Here is a 23620-nt window from a genome sequence, read left to right on the forward strand (position 1 = left end):
TGGAAATGAGCTGTGAATTTTTAGCTATGAGCTAATCATAAATTTCAAATGCATTTTTGCTTACTCCATTAAAACTTTCCACAAGTCATTTTAAAATATATTTTTTTCAGGAAAAAAAAATCTGTTTATTGAGTTAACATTTGAGCAAAGAGAATCGACACAGAAATAGCTTTTACAGTAGAATTACAACTGAATATGCATAGGTGGTTTCTGTTAAAAAGATCAAAAGGATCCTTGGAAATATAGTGAGTCAATATAACAGTGTCTGAATAAGTTAGAGCAGCAATGGGACCATAGCATAATGTCTCATCAATGACAGCTGGTCTGGTAATGGGTGCTCTCAGAGGGGTTTTGAATACAGTTCTGCCTCTGAAGACCCTCTCGATACCATGGATATTTGAAGTCCTAAGTCAGTCATGGATCGTGCAGTAATCCTTATCTCAACTCTTAGATCTATTCTTCAAAACTACACAGAACATATTGAGTCAGAACTATATTAAGGTAGACAGATATTTCCTAGATTAGAGCTGTCCTGCATGTGACCATTTTGGTGGTCAGGAGTGTGTCCTCCTCTTTCCTCTCCCACATGCATGTGTTCATGCACACGCAGACCATCTCTCATATCATACAGAATGGAAAATTAAAAGATCAGTGCAGACTCATAAACACCTTTTTTTTTTTTACATCTGACATTAGAGAGATAGTTTTAATGTTGACACTATTGGTAGCAGCAAAGAAATTGTATTAGTCATGAAGAACTAAATGGATTGGAGAATTAAGATAGCGACTTGAACCACTGAATTCAGTGCGCAGCAATTCCAAACAATTCTTTTCAGATATGTTTATGCCCACACCCCCAGGGATATAACTTGTAGTGAAGTCTGACCTTAGTAGCTTTTTTGATCTGATGCTACAGGTAGAACGGTCCACAAAAATGTCCATTCCTTATATTTATGCATTACAAGCCTAAAAAATTTCCCAATACTCTAAACCAAACCACAACTGCAATTCCAATTTCTGTGTGCTGGAGAGAGGTGTGGAAAGACTGGAAGACAAATAAACTCAGAAAAAGTAGGGGTGGGGAACTCTGATTTTTTCAAAACATGCCAAGATGATCTGTCAAGTTAGAGTTGGAATAAAGGAGTGACTTGCCTGGCATGTGCAAGGACATGACATATACAGGAGACAACAGGCATGTGAAAAGGAAAGAAGGAAAAATCTCGAGATGACTTACTGGTAGGAAGCATCTTGCTTTAAAACTAGCTTTTATACTGAGGGCATCTGAATCACAGCCTTTGTCCATGCTCAGCCTCTCACACTGCAAGGATATATCCTCATATATGCAACTCTGTGTACTTGAAATCAAGGGTTGTTTGTACATTTGGGGATATGGTCAAACACTGAGCTGCGTTTTCTTTCTTAGTAAGGACGGAGGTGAGGTCATGACCTGAAAGTTCATATATTTACAGTATATTTCCTATAAATCCTCACTGGTTCTTTCACAGTTGAGAAAACAAAATAGGAAACAATATCCTTGTCATATCCAAATACATTGTTGGCCATATACAGACAAATGCAAAGAGAACAACAAGCCAATATTCGCTCAAAAACTGATATAACTTTAATTCATGTCTGCAACAGGAAGACATCAAACTTCTCCACCTCATTCGAAAAAATAACTAAAGCAATCATGTGAAAAACAGTGCACTGAAGGAATGTGCTTCTAGAATATTTGGGAAAAAAAAATATATTTAATGACCTATTAAAATGCTGTTGTATTTTTTTTAATTGAAACTTTATTTTTTTTGTTAACTTGATGAATTCATAATGTTTACAGTTATCAGATCAAACTGGGAAGGAGGCTTTATTGCTCCAGGTGTTGTGGTGATTGGAGGAGGCTATTATACTAGCTCCAAACCCTCCTCAGCCAAGCTATAGCTTTCATCCAAGACATTTAGACAGTCCAGATCTGCACAATCATTCATTTCAATAGCATTCTCTTACAGATGTATTGTACTGTTGCTATGTTAATATCAATAAATATTTCTAAACAACTTGACAATTTGCAGCTTTTTAAAGGGGTTAGTCAAAAGGAGCTGAATTCCAAGTTCAATTAACATGCTGTGAACCTGGCAAAGAGCACACAAAGGAATAAAGGTAAGAATTTAAAACTGATTTGCTTTACAATTGTCCACTCTGGATGGTCTAAATCAAGCATAACAGCCACCAGGTAAAGTACCCCAGGATTTGTTGTTACCACTTAAGTCACCTGCTGTTTTACCAAAAACAGGAGCTTTCCCACCCGCCTTACAGAAGCTCATCACTGTGTTGACAGCTTTATGATCCACAACCTTAGTCATACAGCAGAGAGAAAAAAAATTAAAAGGAAAATATAGAAGATGCTAGAAATTAAATACTGGAATTTAAATGCCAGCATTTTCATTTAATGGTCAAAACCCAATTCATATTATTAGAGAAAAAGAGCTTTTAACCTCCTTCTGGTTGCTTTTACATTTTGCACAAAAATAGAGTTTATACTTAGAAACAAACTACTATATTAATGGTGAAATAATACAATGAATAATACAATCCAGTGAGTCCCCAGATATTTGAACACAAATCCTAATAGGATATGTAGACTCATATTAAGAACAGGGTAAAACCCTGCCTTTCTGGATTGCTTGTAAAGCCACTTCTTTTAACAGAATTTATCCTCAACGTTCCTTGACTAGATCACTATGGTGATAGACAGACTGCTTGTCAGCATATGAGTATTATACTCCAGTTTCATTCATCAGCTGACATTTAAAATAGTTCCAGTTAAAATAGTTAAAATAAGATGCATGAAATGGAAGAATGACTTTCTATGTTTCTTCCTAAAGCTCATACTTTTGAATCTATGAAAATAATCACTACTACTTTTAAATTCTTTTACAAAGTTGATTCCTGACAGTTTTTCTCTTTCAGGGCATAAAGAACCATGATATTCAAGAGATGTCTGCAAGAGAACCTGAAAGGTGCTTGGGACTTCAGCCTCACCCCCAGGCTTTCATTAGAGTTAGGGTTAGGGTTCAGAAAGCCTACAGCTCCAGGGACACAGGGGCTGCAAAAGACATGCCAAGGGGAGCACGGCTCTGCACCAACATTAGTCCCACACACCTTTCTCATCTGGGCCACCCGTGGTGACTGGGACCTCAGGCTTAGCACAACTCCACCTTTACAGTTATTGTTCTGAGACTACCAAGAAAATCTTTAAATCTTAATTTTTTGCTTTCCCTAAGAAAGAATAAACATATCTGGTAGTCAGAGAAAATCCTCTTTTTCTTCCCATACTTGCAATCCTTCAATGTGGGCTGGCAAAACCAGCTCTACAACTTGTCATACTGTTATGTTCTGTATTTCTTTCCTGTGTCTTTAGAACCATTATTCTGAATTTTTGCATGATACTCATGATTTAGCAGACCTTGGTCAGTTAAGGAATTATGTATATTTTACCTAGGTCGCATTATATTCCATTTACCGTAGTTCAGGGAAATTGTTCCTGACATGCTATTAGGAATAGCATAGTCATATCATGTTTGAGCAGCCTTGGAATGTTCTTCTCTTTTCATGAGGTCAATAAATTTTAACTTCTCCATTTAATTCTACTTTCTATCCAGATGTATACATCAGTGCTTTACTTCTATCCCTATACCTATTAGGTTTTCCTTACAATAGCCAATAGCTTTTGCTTGCTGCAGGTGAGTACATAACACAAGAATAATAAGCGTGGTTTTTTGTAAGTATTACACTTACCCCATACCTTCATATAACCTCAATTCTGTATTCAGGTTCATAAACAGAGTTATAAGACATACTGTACAATAGTTTCTGTGGGCAGAAAGACACTGCAGTGGTAATGCCTATTAAGTCATTAGGCAATAAATCAAGGAATAATCTGAGGAAAATATTTTCACCAAGGATGGAGTAAACTTCATTTATAAAAGCAATAGATTTTACTGCATTCCAAGGTTGGCTTTTATTTGAGACTATTTCTGCATTGTTGTTCCTCTGTCTGAACTGTTTCTCCCTCATGATCCTGTTCTGTCTAGATCAAGTTTTTTTTTCTTAGTTCCAGAAGTTATGATAAAAATTATTTTACAGAGTGAAAACAGATCATCATTATTTTAACCAGCCTGATTCTTAACAAACTAAAGGCTCATATACAATCATACCTTTTTATATCAAATCCTAAATGAAAATGACAGTTGTTTGATGCAGCTATGAAATCACAGGTTCTTACATGTGCCAAATTCTGTCCCCAGTGAAGGGAAGTTTAAAATAATGGAAAGAGCAAGGTTAGGAAAATATACTTGAACAGTGCCAGACATATAGAAAATGTCTCTGGATTCCAGGTTATTTTAGATATCAAATGTTGCTATTTTCTAAATGGTTACTGCTGTCCAGATAGTAAAATTTCAGTTTGTTCTCCAGACTCCCTTTTGACTAGGGAATATTCTGGCTTCAGTGTGATACCTGTCATTTGAGAAAGCTCTTGGCTTTCAGCTCCTGTTCATGTTTTCTGGTTCATGTATGGGGCTAGAGGTTATCTTGCAGTATTTGGTATTTTTCAGAGGAGTAGTTCACATGTTTGGGGTTTTTTATCATTCCTTCTAATCAGTTGTATAGGTATAAAATCAGCAATAGATCTAAAGAAGCTGAACACAACTAGGACAAAAAGAAAATATTTTGAAATATGTTTCAAAAAAGCTTAATGTCTGAATGTAGCAAGATGTATTTATTTTTACAGTGTACATTATGTAGCTCATAATGTTTTACATCCTGAAGACCAGATATTTTATCCTTGTATCTGGATAGACAGCCTAAGAAAAAATAAGTTAATTTTGTTAATTTTTAAATGGATTTTTTTAAAAAAGTCTAGTTTTAAATTAAAGTTATAGATGAACTAAATTAATCTCATAATTGAGGGAAAGTGAGACTAGAGTCATGGGAAATTTCAGACTGTGGGATCACTCACTCCCTCCTTCTGAGATAAATAAAAAGTTCTTTACAATACTGTTTTAGAGAGTTTAAAAGCTAGGGGCGATAAATAAAAAGTCAATTATATTATCTTTCAGAAGAGTAAGAAAATTAACTGTCAATTCACTGTCAGAGGCTGAGCTATCTTATCCTCCTGGGTGTGGTGCTATTGTGCACAGATCTATGGAATCCCTAGGTACTCATTTTCCTTCTCTATTATTATTTCCCTCTCTTTTTATGTTTTCTTTTATCAGACTTAGCACCTTTTACATCAGCATACACACAGATCGGGGCTTGGGTCACATCATTACTGACAGTAAATAGCTCTTTATTCCATACAGTTTGGAATACACTTCTTGCTGTGTTGACTCCCTTATTACCAAAGACTTGGTAGATGAATGTTGAGTATGGAGAAACATGTGGTAGCCAGCACCACTGACAGTCATTGCTGATATAAATAGATGGAATGTGCCCAATTTAAAGGGGCAGTTTATGTTAGACATCTGTCTGGAAATGGCTTTCACTGTTGACAGAACCTAAAGAACCAGACTAGATTACAGATCTATATTTCTTAATATTTACTTTTAGCGAAAAGTTAATCCCACCCTCCATATCATGCACAAAAAAAAAAAAAAAAGTCATTTTCTAAAAATACTGCACCTACTTTCAAGAATAACAGAACTTTCTGTTCCATAAGCAGATTTTCAAATAAGATTAAGGAGGTGAGAAACATGTAACAGAAGCATAATACATTACCTGTAACTGCTGTCCTAGTTGTGCTAACGCCATTCTCTTCCTGGCTTGTGATACACTATTATGAAGCATTACAGCATTTAGCAGGATCTTGATCTATATAGGACATGGTAGATATTCTTAGCCAGTATAAATAACAGTTATATTACTGATGGGACCAAGAGGATGTTAAAAGATATTCTATCCTTTAGTTTCTTTAATAAACCTAACAATTATATTTATATTGAATGTCTTGCCATAACACCCTCTCTGTGCAAACATTTCAAAACCATCATGCTCTGAATAGAAATTTAATTAATAGCCAGATAGTCAGATTAATAATAGCCAGATTACAGATACACTCAGTTATTTATTTGTAGAAGTCACTGTAAATTGGTATAAAATATAGAAATGGAAAAAAGCAGATTATGATCTTGCAGAAATGTCTTTGCTGCTTTTTTAGTGTTCACAAATGTTGCAGATGTAAACATTTATGAACTGAAATATGGATTTGGGCTTGGGCAAACCTTAATCTTCTAGCCAATGTTCCCCTCAAAACTGTTTCCAGCTATGAGGGAAGTGACATAACCATGACTCAAAACAATCAAGTTATCCAAATTTCTTTTCCTCCGGCCCTATGAATTACATTCTTGGCTGCATATTAATCCACTTCTGATGGAAAGAGGGAAGATTTTCCTCTTGTCCCTCCTTTCCAACAGTTTTTCAGAGAAATTTGAGGTGTGGTTTTAATTCCCTTTGCCTGAGGAAGTCACTGAATGGAGAGAAATTCTTCAGCTGCAATGTTATTTTATGTACATGAAATAAGCATCGCTACTGATGGTATTTCTGAGTTGCATTTCATGTTAGGTTCAGATACCACCTGAATGCTTCAGTATGCACCTTGTGGAACACAGGCAGAGTTCAGGCAATGCTCTGCATATCTGGTGATCAAATGGAGTTTACAGGAGAATGGAGTGCCTGGTTCCCATGAATAGTGAGCATATGGGAATGCCAGGGCAGCTCTGCAGGTCAAAAACCAGGTGTACATTCATCTGTCTGCAGCTCCAGGTGATTACTTAATATTGTACATTCAGGGTTTAGACACATAAATCTCACTGACATCAGTTTTAGGTGTCAGACTAAGCATTCTGTATCTTACAATGATACAAGTTTTGCCAATGACTTAAAGAGATTTTCAAAAAGTAGGAATTTCACAAGTGGTCAGTGTTGATCTAAATGTTACTATTAGAAGTCCACAGGAAATCTCTTAAGAATATCAGTGGAATACAAGCTAGAGAAATGCTGAACCTTTCCAGAATGACATGCCAAAAGTTTTTTCATTGTATATCTAACACTTCCCATCATACGTCTTTTACCAGCACTTGAATATGATGTTATTTCCCATGTTAAAGCATTCATTTTTTTTCTATATAATTGCCAGAGAGTAAGAAGGTTAAATTCCTACAATTAGTGAATGATCATGGCATCAAAAACACCCTAAAAATCTTTTTCCTCTAAACAGTTTTCTAACTCTAGTAATACAACAAAAATAAATCATTTGGCACTCTATGGTATTTCATAGCAGGAAAACATTGGTAGTGTCAAATAACAAGAGAAACTTAGAATATGAAACATGAACCATAACAATAATGGAGACACTTGCAAGTATTACAGGTTGTATTCTGGAAGCTTTCCACAAACTGCTATATTCGCTATAAATCTTACTGGTGACAGATATAGTCTCTTTTCTGTATTGTTGACATTTCCTTTTCATCTGTGTGTTTGGATAAGTATTGACTGAATTATTCAAATGAGGATCTGAGTGAGTATCAAGTTACATGATCAAGGAGACTACAAATTTTAATAGTACCTTCACCTGAAGATGTAGAGGTTAACACTGACGTTGAACTACTTTTGCACAAGACAGACTCTCTTTAACTTTAGTGGTTATTAGTTTCTATATCAAGCTCTCAACAAAAAGCATTAGAAGTATTTTATGGGAAAAGTGAACTATCCCAGTGTGATGCCTTTTTGGCTTGTATAACACTTAGGACAATAAAATTCTGATCTCTGGCTATAGTTCTACATGACAGCGACAGTAGGTATAATAACTGCAAATTATACCCAAATATGGATTTTAGAAACACCAAATATTTATAATATTAGATCAGACACTAGATACAGAGTTCATTCAAATATTGTTTATTTGAAAAGTGGATCCAAATATCAAATCTTGTGTACATTTAATCTCAGAATTTATGAATATAAGAAATACTGAGTGTTCTTCATCCAGATCTTATTGTGGTTCAATAATGTAAGCTATCAACTAATTCCCTGTAACAACCTGTCACATATTAGTTTTTTGATGTCACTGACACATGAAGGAGTTTGTAAATCAGAACTTTCAACTAGACGTTATTCCAATTTTGAAAAGCTATCCAAGACTTTGTAAGCACTAAATGTTTTACAGTTCACACAAGATGCAATGTTGTTCCCTCTTCCCTTAAAAAGTCCCGTTCAGAAGGCCTACCTCCATGAACAGAAAAAAAGACACCTTTACTTCAGCCTGCTCTTTCTCCCTAATACTCTTCCTGAAAAAGGAACTATGGAGAAACCAGGCTTTGACTGGTTCAGACCTAGTTTGAAAAACATTGTCCTAAAATAATGACAGAAACAACTCCTAGTCAGGACTATTTGTTGCCAACATGCCCTCTGTTTAATCCAAGAAGAAATTTATTCATAATAAAGGTCTACAGAATGAAAGAAAAAGTAAGCAAGGCTTGAATAAAGTTAACACAAAAATAGGAACATGATCAACCAAGAGGACTGGCACTTCCTCCCTAGATTAATATGAATTTAAAACTCTATGAAAAAGTTTTCTGAGACTGTTATCAATTCTTTACTTTGTGGTTAGCTGATTTTGCAGTGGTAAAAGAAGGTACCATAAAATATTTCTTACAGGATACAATGAACAAAAAAAACATAGGATCTTCCAGTAAACAAACATCTCCATCCAACATTAAAATGTAAAAGATTATTTAAAATACAGATAATATACTGTAAATTAGTTATTCCAATGTAATTTAATTGAATCACAAAGAAAATGCAAACTTTTCTAACAGTGCAGTTAACATGACAAAATCAGAATATCCATTCTACAGAGGTGTGCATATTAAAATAGGTGTACATATATTTGTACTATTAGAACCTCAACCTTTTTCCAAACTCTCATAAGTTTGAATTGAAAAAAAATAAGAAAATTAAAATCACTTGGCTTGATGGCATTGAAAGGTAAAATTTTGATTCTGACAATTTATCTTGCAACTGAATAACATAAAATGTCATAGCAAATATCTTGGAATGAATAAATATTCTGAAATGAAAAGTCACAATATTCTGTCAAAGAAGGTCAGCTAGAACATCTTGACTTTATTTGACATTATTTCAGCATTCTTTAAAGAAACATTATTGAAATCTAGATGCTTAATTTTAATGAGGTGTCATTCCTCAATGAAAACTATATTATCTCAGAACATTTTATAAGATTTCAGATTTTTTTTTTCATGTCTCTTATGCAAATATGCATTTGACATAAACAACTCAAAACGGGAGACACAAAAGTGTTTCATATTGGCCCAAATTTACTTCCACAGAAGGATAGGAGCTGGGGGCAGTAAGTTACCAGACATTTCACAAGCTACATACTACTCCATCAAGAGACTTGTAACGACCAGTGTCATAGCAGAGTGATGGTGAATTTACTCCTGCTTCAGATCATATCCTATTACAGCCAATTATATATTATTTTTCCCAACTCCAAAATGTAAAACAGAGAACAATAAGGACACCTAGGATAAGACCCTGCTAATCACTCTATTGTCAGTATAAATTACACATAGAAGAGCTTTTCAAATTTATCTTGCCTTTTAAGAACATCCCACCACAAAAATATTTTGCAACTAGCACTGAATTAAATCCATTGTACTTCCCTGTGACACTGATGAAGGAATTGTGTGCTATGTTTTCATGACAAACACATCATTAGTGTACATACATTTAAGCTGATTATTTCATTCAGCACCAGGGACATTAGGGTTAGAATGATACAAAAGCACAAATCACACTTGATGTTTCCCAAATACCAAGCTTTGTGTGTTCTAATCAAGATTTCATCAAATGTTTTATTAAACTCAGTCATGCGAGCCTTGCTGAAGCCAGATGATCTCTTATTACCATCTAGCAGTAAATTACATTCATTTTTGAACTGAATTTCAATGAAACCCTTCCTAAAATACTTGGAAGCTAGAAGGGGGTCAATTTATAAAAATACAAAATTGCTGCTGTGTTTTTCTGTAGAAATTAAATGGTGAGCAGAGGAAATCTGGGTTATTAATGTTACTAATCACAAAAAAAGTGGAGATTGTGGTGCTAGAAATATATATTATGATCATTAATGACCAAAAGAAATTCACTTTGATTTACCAGTTACTCTTCATTTGTATTACAAGTAGTATCCTTCTGATTACACGGCAAATAATAAGAAAAGATTTCTGACTAGTAAGATAAATTGCATACTAGTAAACAGCATAAAAATTACTGCACGTATCCTCCATATTCTAGTTACATTTTCAATCTTTTATATGTAAGATGAACAGGGGAAAGACCTAAATATACATATTTAAAAGCATGAATGAACCTCTCATTCAAAGTGCGAGAAAGAAAATGCTGAAAAGAGGTGTTTCTGCAGCAGGCCCTGCTGAAACAGACCTTATGCTAACAGTAGCATGTGCTACTGATGAGTATCAAAAGTAGGAAGAGACTTGACTTGACCATCCTCTGTACCCCTAATTCTGCACCTGAGGTACACTGAGTGGAGGAATGTCTCTGTTAACCTGAAGATAAAAATCAACATTTCTTATCAAGACAGAAAGTGTATTTCTAAACTCTGTAACATGTACTCCACAGTTGGAAATCATGGCATTAATATAACAGAAAGTACAATTGTGAGCAAGAATCCCACTTAATAAGAATTACCTGAGAAATTACAGAACTATACATGAGGTAGGGATACAACTCTCTGCATGTGTGAGGGCAGACTTGATTCTTACCTGTCACTGTTCACACACATGTCTGTAACTAGACAGCTTGGTTTTCATCACTCCTTTCACACCAGTTAAACCTTTTAGCAGAAAGGCACTTTCCCCAGTAATGCATAGCTGAACACCCAAGGCACACGTCAGTCAGGTAAAATGACCTATTTACAATTTCTTCCAAAACCAGATGATTATATTTAGCTTGGCATACTACACTGGGCACACCTGGCAGGGTGGGGATAGAAGGGGGCTGCAGTGTGGCCTCTTTGGGAGGAGGCCATGAACCGCCCTGGGATGGTATCAGAAGGAGGAGGGCAGGAGATGTGAGGAGACACCAAGGAGATGCTCTTGGGGAAGATATGCAGGGAAGCATTTGGAGGCACACAGCAGGAGACATGCTCTTGGGAGGAGGCACTTCATGCCAGTGAGACACCCCTGATGGACAACATCCCACTGATGACCCATGCTGAAACAGAGATACCCCTGAAGGACTGTAGCCCATGGAGGATCCACGATGGAGTATCTACACTGAGAAGCACAGAAAAGAGGAGGATACCCAGTTGTTTTGCTGATTAGGGATATCAATTAAACTCAGACACCAGAGTGAAAAGAGCAGGTGTATTTTACTAGAAATAACTAAATAATATAACAGGATAATACAGATAACATACAGTAAGAAAAGACAGAATAGTGCACTTAAACAAATAGGAAAATACAGGGTAATGCATCAAATCACTACAAGAGAGAGAGAATAGTGATTAAGAAAGATACATCACCACTTGCATACTTTACCATCATCCAGATCCGCAGTCGCTGGGGAGCCCCGGTTACAGCGAGGATTTGGAGAGCCTGTCCCGGCAAGTGGGAAATCCTACGCGGTGTGTCCGCCCATAGGTGAGGCATCCAAAGTCGCTGTGAGCGGGCCCAGCCTTATATACCTAAAAATCAGTAAACCAGAATAACTGGCACCTTTGTTTTAAGCAGAAATATCTGGTTTTCATCTCACATTAGGTACCCCCAGAGCCTGGCCAGGGTTCAAGGGAGAAGCTAAGGGAGTTCCCCTCCTTATCTAATTTATTTATGTTCTTTTTAAAACAAGGCCATATGTCAGTCCCAAGGCCGGACAGCTGGCTTCATGGCCCTGTTAACTTACCCCTACACAGAGAAGAAGAAAGATACATTCAGGATAGATATGTTTTCATTACATTCATCATCAGTAATGAGTATATGATATCTAAGCCACATCTTTCATTAATGAGCATACATATTTCATTAATGACTACATACTGGGTTAGCAGTTTTGGTTCAGGGCCTGTTGCTCAGGCTTCAATAGTCCCACCTTTTACATTAGAATAGGTGGTTTGCTATAACTTAGTATAATACCTATTAACACAATGGCTATCAGTTATAAAATGTACAGGATTCATCTATAGGTCAACTCTGGCTTGGGCCTATTGTCCAAGCCTTAGCACTTCACCAGTAGAGAGCAAGGAGCAGCAGAAAAACTGTTATGTACATGACCCCAACCTCCAGCACCACCTGTCACTCAGCCAAAGGAATTGGGATGGACTGAGTTTAACCCACAGTGAAAACAAAGAAGTTGATATGAGGAAGGGGGCAGGATAGGTGCTCAGCTTAAGCTGAGCCTAGGAAAGGAGAAAAAAAGGTGTTTGTTTGTTTTCTTTTTTTCTCAATTACAGATTAGTAATTAGAAGTTATATTAACTGGCAATGTATTAAATTAAGTATTAGTTCCTTGAGCCAAGACTTTTTTCTGCAACACATCCATAATTTATTATATTTTTATGGGAGGTTCACTGTCATTCAAGTGAAGAGATTCATCAAAAGGAGAGAACAAAACTACATTATCAGTTTAATTATTACCATTATGCCTCCACTGGAAGAGGTCTTATGTACGACTATTTTAAAATATACTCTCATGTGAAACTTATGGCCCCGATAACCATAGTAAATGTTCAGGACTGCTTGCTCCTCGTTATTTTTCTTTACATGATGTTGCAATTGTTTTACATTTTTACAGTTGATATAAACTTGGTAGGATGTCTTGCTTCTCAAGTATCAAAATGTATCGTACAGAGCATTACATAATGCCAGCACTGTATTTAAACCCTTAACCACAAATTGGAAATTTAAACTGGATGCTTATTTGGAAATTGAGTGTAAGGTATGAAAAAAGAAATGGCTGATTTTAAATAATATTATTAATGAGTAACTGATATATCACATAGCCCTTTCTATCCAAGCATACCAAATCAGTCAAGTAGTGAAAATATAGCAGTCACTTTGACCCTTGTTGCAATATCACCACTTTTAGATTCCATTATGTTATACTACTTTCTACACTACAGATCTTTCTCAGATTGATACCTCAGTAGGTTGAGACCTCAGCTTCTGTAATAATCTAATATAAAAGTTACAGCAAGATGACAGGAAGATGGCAAGGAAATAATCACTGATTATAAAGGAGGTCCGAATAGTGCAGTTTCCCTCAATACTGATTAAAACAAATAAACCAAGTATTTCAGGTCACTTAGTAACCAAAATTCTTTCTCTTTTGAAATGCAAAGAGTTTGATTAGACAGCCACCTGAAGAAAGAGATGCATAATTTACTCTTGGATAAAAATTACGTAAGAGTAAAATCATACTGGGAATTTCTAGTGTCACAATCTTGCTCATATAGTCTTATCATTTACTGCTTTCTCAGGAAAGATTGATGATTCCCAAAACACCAATGACCAAGCTTTCCGAAGTTAAAAAGGAAGACCTGGAAGTCCTGACCGGGCATGAAAATTTTTACTGTTTGAAAATGCTCAAAACCTTGAAACATTGGCTGAAAATCTCTTCACGGATAGCCAGTATCAGTCTGCTACTTTTCTTAGCATGGGATATGACTTGAAGATGTTCTTGTTACACTCTTTAAGGACTTTTCACTATTTAGTACTAAAATATCAGAAGACTAAATGTAACATAACCTTAAATTGGGATACTGTTATGAAAATTGTCTGTTTATGACCAAAAAAAAAAAATCCAGTTCTATATACACCCAATGGTAAAAATAGTTTGGGTTGGATAGGACTTTTTTAAAGATCATCTAGTCCAACACCTCTGCCATGGGCAGGGACATCTTTCACTAGACCAGGTTGCTCTAAGACCTGTCCAACCTGACCTTGAACACTTCCAAGGATGGAGCATCCACAGCTTCTCTGGGCAACATGTTCCAGGGTCTCACCACCCTCATCGTAAAGAATTTCTTCCTTGTATCTAATATAAATCTACCCTCTTTCAGTTTAAAACCATTACGCGTTGTCCTGTTGCTACAGGCCCTGATATAAAGTCTTTCTCCATCTTTCTTATAAGCCCCATTTTAAGTATTAAAAAGCCACAATAAGGTCTCCCCACACCTTCTCTTCTCCAGGCTGAACCTAGAAAGAACCTAGAAAAAGTCTGCCCTTGTTTGAAAGATTATTTTCTTGTGTACTTTTTTTTTTTGTTGTTGTTAATTTGCTTAAACGTTAGTAACAGAAAAAATACTGTCAACGTCTTGTCTCTTTTATTCCTTCAGAGATTAAATATAGAAGTCAACAGGTAATGGGTTAAATCAGTAGGTATAAGTTAATCATTCTTCCCTGATGGCAGGAGTAACTCTAGATACTATTATAAAGGTAGAAATATTGACTGCAAGCCTGTAAGGACTGGGTGAATCCGTCAATGACCATTCAACTGATGTGAGAAAGGTAATTCTCTGGGGACAGATGATTCCTAGATAGTTAAATGTATTGGTAGCACTTCCACAAAGATAAATAGAGTAAGAAGTAGGCAGCACAGCTGGAAATGAAGGAGAGCAGGCCATTCAGTATACCTGATACTGAAACAGATGGTGTAGGATCTCATACCTTGTGTAGGTGCTCAGAACACCTCTGGATACAAATCTTTTGGAAGGAGGTTAAATAATAAACCTGCTCTCCATAAAGAATTGGAAATTCTTATATTTCCTATGCTCAGTGGTAGCCAACTTCAGTTTGTTTTATCATTAGAGGAAAAGGTTTGTAGAGTAACTCTCACCTCAAGGTTGAGACTCATGCTACTCAACACAAGTCCCATACTATGAAGGTTTCATTCATTTGTTTTTAGCAACAAATCTGAGTAAAAAGTCAAGATAACACATCACTTCTGGCAAAGAAAAGTGGCTGCAGGTTTCAGATGTAACCTGCTATATTTCTGACTAACCACGTGAAATAGAATTAGTTTTGTTTGCCTGACAACATGAGACGGTCCATGTCATATATTTTTGAATTCCACACTTTCAACCTGAATTTGTAAAACATGATACTGCCAGATGTCTTTTCAAGGCACAGATATATAGGTATATATATAACTATATGAATTATCAAATCTAATGAACCTTTTCAGTTCAGCCTAACTCAAACTTAGTGGTAACATTAAGTTTGAAAATAAGGTGGAGAAATGATTACTCTTTTGAAAAATTAAACACTATTTGTTTTAGCTTCTTTCAACTGCATGCATAAATATTTTAAAGGCTCAACCTTTACATTTAATATTTTAAATCCTTCTCTCTTATTAACTTTAGCAGAAAGAAAATGGGATTCAGAAAGATCTTCTTTCTTTAGCAGAAAGAAAATCAGAATTTAAAAAGAAATGTTTCTGTAACAATTTCCTAAACTAAGATGCTATCAAAAAAGTTGGTTCTAGAGCTTCCATTTCTGAAGAGAAGCTTCATTTATCTGAAGTGTGGGACCGATCTGAAGTGATTCTGATATAATCTGAAGTGCTGCAGATGTTGTACGTGCTTCAGTAAATAACATGCAAACAACACTGATTAAGATCATTTCAGTCATTTCATTTGTTTTTCAATGTTGATTTTCAATATATTATAATCCCTTTTGTAATTTATATAACCTTGACATCATGATGACACAGTTTCAATCATCTTTTTTGAGGTCACAGAAAATTTGACGTAGTTTTTTAGTTGGTGTTAACAGAAAAATATACTTTGAATGGGTCACTTTGAGATAAAAATCTATGAGATGTATGAGATCACCAATTTATTTTATTTCATTTAATGGAATCACATCTGTGGAAACAGCAAATTAAGTCATCATGAGGCCAAGCACCCTGAGGAGTCAGAGACAAGGATGGTTATTAAGGAAGGAGCAGTTAGGAAGCAATTATGCTTCCCTCTCTTTTCGTCCATATGAGGTATTTCAGACTGGCTCTGGAGCAAACGCCTCATCCCAGTGGCTGAAGTAACCATCAGCATACTGAAGCAACTTCTGTTTAAACACTAAGACCAGGTTCACAGGTTAATCCTTTCAGTGCACACTGGCACACTGAAATGCAGTCTTAAATTTACATCTTTTCTTCTTGTACTGTTCTTGGACATCCAGAGCCAAAATAGCTTTTTGCTTCTAAACTAAACAAAACCTTTTAAGAATGATAAAACTATTGACTGTGCTATATGTAGGTCCAATCCTGATACCATTGATATTAGCAGGAGTTTGGCAATTTAATTTCAGTAGGAAGATTAGATTGATTAAGCAATGGACATTAATAAAAATACTGTTATTAATGTGGTTTAAAATTAAGCAAGGTATCTGTTTCAGTGATAAATCCAGAGGAAATCTAAGTACTTGGGTGAGTGCTCCATAATTTCAACTCCTGTATTTGTTAAAGTACAAAGAGATGTTTTTTCCTTCGTTCAGTCAGAAGATTACAGAAATAATTCTGCTGTTTCAAAAGAAATAACTAGATAAAGAGATAGCCTATTCCCACATTAAATTCAATAGGAATTTATTCTGGGAGTAGGTGTACATGTGGAGAAAGTGAAAGAGAAAGTGAAAATGTAGTATTTTATTAGGAGGAAAGATCTAGAAATAAAACAGCATCCTTTCATGTAGACGTGAATATATTTCTTTCTAATGGATGAAGGAAGTTCTGACTGAGGAGACCATCCTTTTTATAGAAAGACATTCTTTGGATTATTTTAATTGTAGGCAGGGTCTTGGTCCCAACATATGATCCTTCCCACTTCAGGAAGCCAAGCTTACAATTTTACTTCCAAATAAGATCAAAGGAAAAAGATCATAAACTAAATCATAGATATGTAAATACTCCCTGGTGTACACTGGCTGCCTAATCTTCTTGCAACAGAGCCAAACAGTTTATAACTCTGGTTTACCTGGATACTTAAGTACAAAAAGAATTGCATTGCCAAATCTTCACAGTCTGAGAGAGTCTTAGAAAAAGACCCAGTTAGTTCAGAGAAGTTAGGAAAATGTTGTCTTTAATTTAATTTAGTAAGTAATTTAAGTAAAGTAATTTAAATCTCCAAAATAAGTAACAAAGTATATTATTTAAATTTTCATGTGTTTCAGTTATACTTACTGGAAAGTGGTGGTAGCCTTGATATTTTATAGTATTTGTTTATTCGGTAATTTTAACCTCATGAAAGTTTATTTTACAACATCTATTTTGTTGCATCACACTCTTTTAATTTTTTAATTTAAAATAGAGCAGAAAGCTCCATAGTGTACTTTGTTTTCTCCCAACCCCAGCCACCTACTTCCTAAAGCACATAAACGCTGGTCTTTTTATTCTATGGTTCTTACATCTTTTAGACAACTTACACTTACCTGCTGATAAATAGGAACTCAAGAGATGCTATTTGTCTGTGCCAGATCCTCAGCAGTTTCAAAGAAACTTGGTTGAGGCCAGTAAATTTGTATCAAATACACCAGTGGACAATGTGGTTATAGCTGGTGAGCATTAGGCTTAAACATAATTAACACCATTCAAAAGAGCCCCTACAGACTTGATTTTTCTGTATCATTTTAAAGTAGGATGATTAAGGCTGAAATTAATGGGGTGAGCCCTGCTGTAAAACCGATTGCAGAAAATTACAGGAACATGAACTGTTATTTCCCTTCATTTGACCCATTTTTTTCTATTTCATCAGGCACTACAGGAAAGAGGCACAAGACCTGGTAACACCAATGTGCCATGCCAACAGCCTGGAGAGCTGTCTAAGTTGGCTAAGGTTAATGTCATCTGCTGTACCTAAGGATGCACTTCAGCAGCAGCAAGATAGGGAATTGCCATATCATTCTCTATTTGAGAGTGAAGAAATCTGCAGCAAAATTTCTAAGTTTGGAATTGTTATGACTGGAAATGTGTGTACAAGCACTAGAACTGGAATATAAAACAAGGGTTAAAAGGATTACAGGTTTAAAACCCCTGTATTTACAACATAGGACATTGTTTCCAGAACACCACTGCCAGCAGTAAAATTAAGAAATGTATTATGTCAAGACTAAAACGCTTGCACTCAGAAACATCAAAACAGAGATGACTGTCAGAGAAGACCTTGTGTCCTAATATCATGAAGATGGCAGCAAGATTGCAGTTTATCATATATATCAGTTCTTTTCCTGTTAGCTACTCAGGAAAACAAACTCTAAACATATATTTCAAGCATATATGCCAAAAAAGGGATAAAAAAACCCAGAGGCTGAAGTTAAGCAAGATTCTGAGCCAAGTTATGACCCTAACAGCTGATAGCTACTAAAGGTTATAGAAGATTTGCCCAAAGACTGGTTTGTCAGTGTCAGTCAAGAGGACTCAGGGCCATCATGAGGACTCGACTGCCAAGTCTGTTTTCCTGTGTAGCACAGAAGTGATCCTGGCCAGACCAGCTGGATATCCATGCCTTGTTGCTTGTGGGAATGTGAATGTATAATATGGACTTGCATGAGGGTTTGTGAATAAATATCACCTTCCCCTTCCATAAGATCTCACATTTAGTTTTATAGTACTCATTTCCATTCATCACTGTGTCTTTATTACTGATGGTGTGTGTATCAATAGTGTGTAATACATTGGTGATTAGTTGATTATTACAATATTACTATAAATAACAATGCTGTTAGTTACTAGGGACAATCAGAGATCTAGTTTGTGTTAGTTCAGACTTCTGAACAATCACATTCAAGCCTTTACAACAAAATTACATGTTTGTACTGCAGAAACCATGCAAAACATAAGTTAGACCTCTAAAATCAATGCAAACTCTCTCAAAAGAGAGTACTGCTAGCTCTGTTTATACTCATAGCTTCTTCAGAGATAAGATGACCTGACAGATGTGTAAGTTTCACCTGAGAATAGAAACAGTCAGAAAAAATATCTCTTGAACATATCCTTTTGTACCTTATTCATCTATTTAATATACTGAACTACTAAAACTGTCTATGTCTCAACATATAAAAAAACATATGACTCAATATGGGGGAGTTTGATTCTGTTGGCTATAGACTTACTCATTTAAACTTACATCATTCCTATATTAGCATTGTTTCCATCGTTACATGGTCAACAGCCCTCTGAATATGATCTGTCAGTGTGCCCAGGTGGCCAAGAAGGCCAATGATATCCTGGCTTGTATCAGAAATAGTGTGGCCAGCAGTACTAGGGAAGTGATTGTCCCTTTGGTACTCAGCACTGGTGAGGCCACACCTCAAACACTGTGTACAGTTTTGGGCCCCTCACCACAGAAAAGACACTGAGGTGCTGGGGTGTGTCCAAAGAAGAGAAACGAAGCTGGTGAAGTGTAGGAGTCTGGGCCGCGCTGGGAGAAAGTTAGTGCAGACAGAAGAATGCAAGGATGAAGACAAGGCCAGCAAAATAAGGCTGGCAAAAACACACAAGATAGCAGATAAGTGAGAAACACCTGTGGTCAGCAAAAGCACACAAGTCTGAGCAAAACAGGGTATGAGATAAGGGAGTTTTGGCAAGTTTTGGGCTTTACGTGCTAATTGCAATTAACCAATGCAAATGCTTGTAGAGGCACGTGAACAGTGCGTGTAGCTGACCTGTAGCCTATTAGAAGATAGATGAGTGCGTGTATGGAACTTAGTAGAGTATAAATGTAACCAGAAAAGGAATAAAATAAAAAAAAAAGATGGACGACCTGATCATCACATTGGTGTTGTGTCGTTTCTGTTCCCGCATGGAGAAATAAGGACCCCGGCTAATGGTGACCCTGACAGTGAAGCATCTAGAGCACAAGTCTTGTGAGGAGCGGCTGAGGTACCTGGGGGTTTTTTAGACCGGAGAAAAGGAGATTCAGGGGACACCTTATCATTCCCTACAACTACCTGAAAGGAGGTTGTAGTGAGGGGGGTGTCAGTGTCTTCTCCCAAGTAACAAGTAATAGAACGAGAGGAAACAGCCTCAGATTGCATCAGGGGAGGTTTAGATTGGATATTAGGAAAAATTCCTTCACCAAAAGTTTTGTCAAGCATTCAAACAGGCTGCCCAGGGAAATGGTTGAGTCACTATCCCCGGAGGTAAAAGACATGTAGATGTGGCGCTTAGGGACATAGTTTAGTGGTGGACTTAGTAATGTTAGGTTAACGGTTGGACTCGATGATCTTAAGGGTCTTTTCCAACCTAAACGATTCCATGATTTTTATTATAGTGCAGCGCTACAGGAACCTTATGAAAGAGCTTGCTGTGAAAATAATCTTGGTACCAAATTTATGTACAATCCAGTCTAACAACCTATAATATACCATACAAACCAGTTAAACCAGTTAACTGGAGTCACAAGATCCTCTCCTAATGCACTAAAAAACAAGCCTGTTTTGGATCAGAAATTGCATGAAGTGTTCTCCCCAGTCTTCATTTTATTTTTCCAAATAGCAAGGCTCCCAAACAATTAGGTATTTCAGATGCTTGCTTCATTCTATTTGCATGCATTGGCAAAAAACTTATTCAACTGTTTGATATATATTTACTATGGTCCTAATGCTAAAACACTGAAGTCAAAAGAAAGTTAAATATTTATTTTCTTGGTAAAAAAAATTAATATGTCAAGACACTGTATTTGTACTTCACTTTTGGCCTAGAAAGGGAACACCTACATTAATGTTTCAGAGCAGATCGGGAACATATTTTTGAAACAAATCCTCTGAACTATGCTTTATTTCATATTGCAAAGTAGTCTCAGAGTACGGAAACTCAATGCAGAAGTAGTTGAACCAGAAGATGCACTCAGAGCACACTTAATGTTCTCCAGCTGCTAATGGGCATTTATCTCATGGGAATAAACTATAGTTAGCTCAAAGTAAAAACTGTGTATACTATAGCTATTGGTACCCCAGCATGAGCTGTACCTACCCCAACAGATATCACTACTACTTAAAGAGGACAGCAACAAATAGACTTTTCTTTATCTCACAGAATCATCAAGGTTGGAAAAGACCTTGAAAATCACCTAGTCCAACCATTAACCTAACACTGACCGTTCTCAACAACACCTCACCTTCTGGCGAGGACCACCCCAGAAGGAAGCCCCTGCAACGCTCGTTTACAGAGGCTCAGCCAAGCTCCCCCTGCTCAAAGCTGGCTCTGGCATGGTGCTCAAGCACACCTTTTGGCGCACATTATCAGACTTTTAAATTGATGACACAATACACAGGCTTAAAGCTGTACAGTATTTTAGTGGTTTCCTGCATTAAGACCAGATACTGTGATTAGAAACTGGAGTTTTCTGGGAGGAGTGTTACAATTATGTTTTAACTAGAATTAACTTACATCTCAAATTAGGTAAAAAAAAAAAAAAAAATAAAACCAAAGATGTTTTCATTTTTTTCCAACAGGAAACAAAACCCATGTTTGCTTCTAAGAAGAAAAGAGAACAAAGCTACTACCACCACCACCAAAATCCACTCTCAAAAAAATGAAAACATTATTTTGCAATGTACTGCCTGCATACCTGCAAGGCTTCTGTCTGTGCTGCTTTCTTCCCACAGGAAATAATAAGTGCCCTTAAAAGAAGCCACCTCTGATCAAATACCCAGACTCACTTGCCCTCTCCTGATGCCCTCTTCATGGCCAGTGGGCTGTACTGGGCACACCTGGTGCCCTGTGAGGGAAGAGGCCATGAGCAACCCTAGGCCAGTTCCAGGCAGTTCCAGCCCCATGTGGCATCCCCATCACCCACCAAAACCTCCTCCAGTCGCCAGTCAGGGCTCCCCAGATCAGGCAGGTTGCTGTGATGGGAAGGGGTGGTACACAGTAGGGAGCAAGTGAGGAATGTTGGAAGAGGGGTGTCTTTGGGGAGCACATAAGGGATGCCCAAGTGGAGCCTGGTTGAGAGGGACATGGCTGGAGCTGCACTCCAGGAAGGAGGTTCTCCATGCTGGAGGAAGGGGAGGCCCTGGGGGAATGCAGCCACTGGTGACCCGCACTGGGGTAGAGGAGCAGGAAGAAGCAAAGAGCAGCAGAGGACAATGATCAAGCAGCAAACACCATACACTGACCCCTTTCTTCTGTGCTGCCTGTCCTGGCCTCACTGAAGAGATTGGGAGGAAGGAAGTGTGACCTGGGGTGGGAACAAGGGGAGCTGTGAGATGAGGAGAGGTGTTTGAATTTGAGCCTGAGGAAGGAGCAGGAGTGGTGGTTCCCACTGTTTACTTTCCTCAATACCAAAGTCAGGAATTAAAAGTTTATGTTAATGGATGGTAAGTTAAAGTGATAGAAGGTACAGAGTCAAGGAGCTTTGCCCACAGCAGTAACCAGTGGAGAGTGGGGGTGATGCCTGTCAGGGTCTGGCACTGACTTGAAACTCAGCAGCATCAGCCTGGGGGTTGTGAGACCTTGGCGAGAGCCGGGGAGGGACATCATGCCATGGGGTGCCCAGGGCTCACCGCATGCTCCCAGACAGGTTCTGAGGGGACTGGGACCGCCCCGGGCCCCAGCTGCCAGGGGAGCAGCTGGTGAGGTGGGAGTGGCCACCCTGTTGGGGGAAGCTGACCCCTTGGGTGCAGAAACTGGGATCCAATCACATTAGATGTATTTAAAGTCTTGTAAACTTCTGGGGGTTGTGTTTTGCAGGGGCAAGAGGAGAGGTCTGTGAGGAGTACTTACTTAAACTTTAGTAATGTTAACGCCAACAGTCTCATTTCCAGCGGGGAGGGGTGGATATTTACTGAGCATGTGTGGCTGCTCCCTCCCTGGAATTGTTCAAGACCAGGTTGGACTGGGCTTTGAGCAACCTGATCTAGTGAAAGATGTCCCTGCCCTTGGCAGAGGGGCTGGAACTAGATGATCTTTAAGGTCCCTTCCAACCCGAACCATTCTATGACTGTACAAAATCAATCACTGTTGTTTGAGAGGAAGGGTTGAGTTTACAATTCATGTATATTAAAGTTATGATTATGTTAAAAGTGCAGTTTATAAAGGGATGTGTATTCAAACAGGAATGTGAAGAAGAATGCTTCGAGAGAAGATGGAAGAGAAAGCAAAGGAGACATGAGGAAAGGAACATGGTTGCAGACATAGTTGGAGAGGTGTTCCTTGCCAGAGGACGTGTGGTTCTGAGGTACTGTGGCCTGAAAATGGGTTCCCCACACTGGGGCACGGACACAGGCAGCCCTGCAAGACTGTGGCCTACAGACAGCTGATGATGAAACAGAGGAGCAGTCAGAAACAGGGAACCATGGGGGAAGAGAAGAAGAAACAGGACTAACAAAAAGAAACCATTACACAGCAGTCAAAATCTCCTCTATCATGCAGTGCTAAAAAAAGGAAAGACAAGGCTAAGAGAGGAGAAAGGAGAGATGTTAGGCTAAGCTGAGCCTGAGGAAGGATCACTGGGGAAGGTGTTCCCTAAGTGTTTGTTTAGCTGTTTGAGTATTGAGGGGAAAATACTAAGACAATCAGAAAATAAAAGTTTATAT

This window comes from Strix aluco, chromosome 1 (genome assembly GCF_031877795.1).
Source record: "Strix aluco isolate bStrAlu1 chromosome 1, bStrAlu1.hap1, whole genome shotgun sequence".
In the NCBI taxonomy this organism is placed as follows: Eukaryota; Metazoa; Chordata; class Aves; order Strigiformes; family Strigidae; genus Strix; species Strix aluco.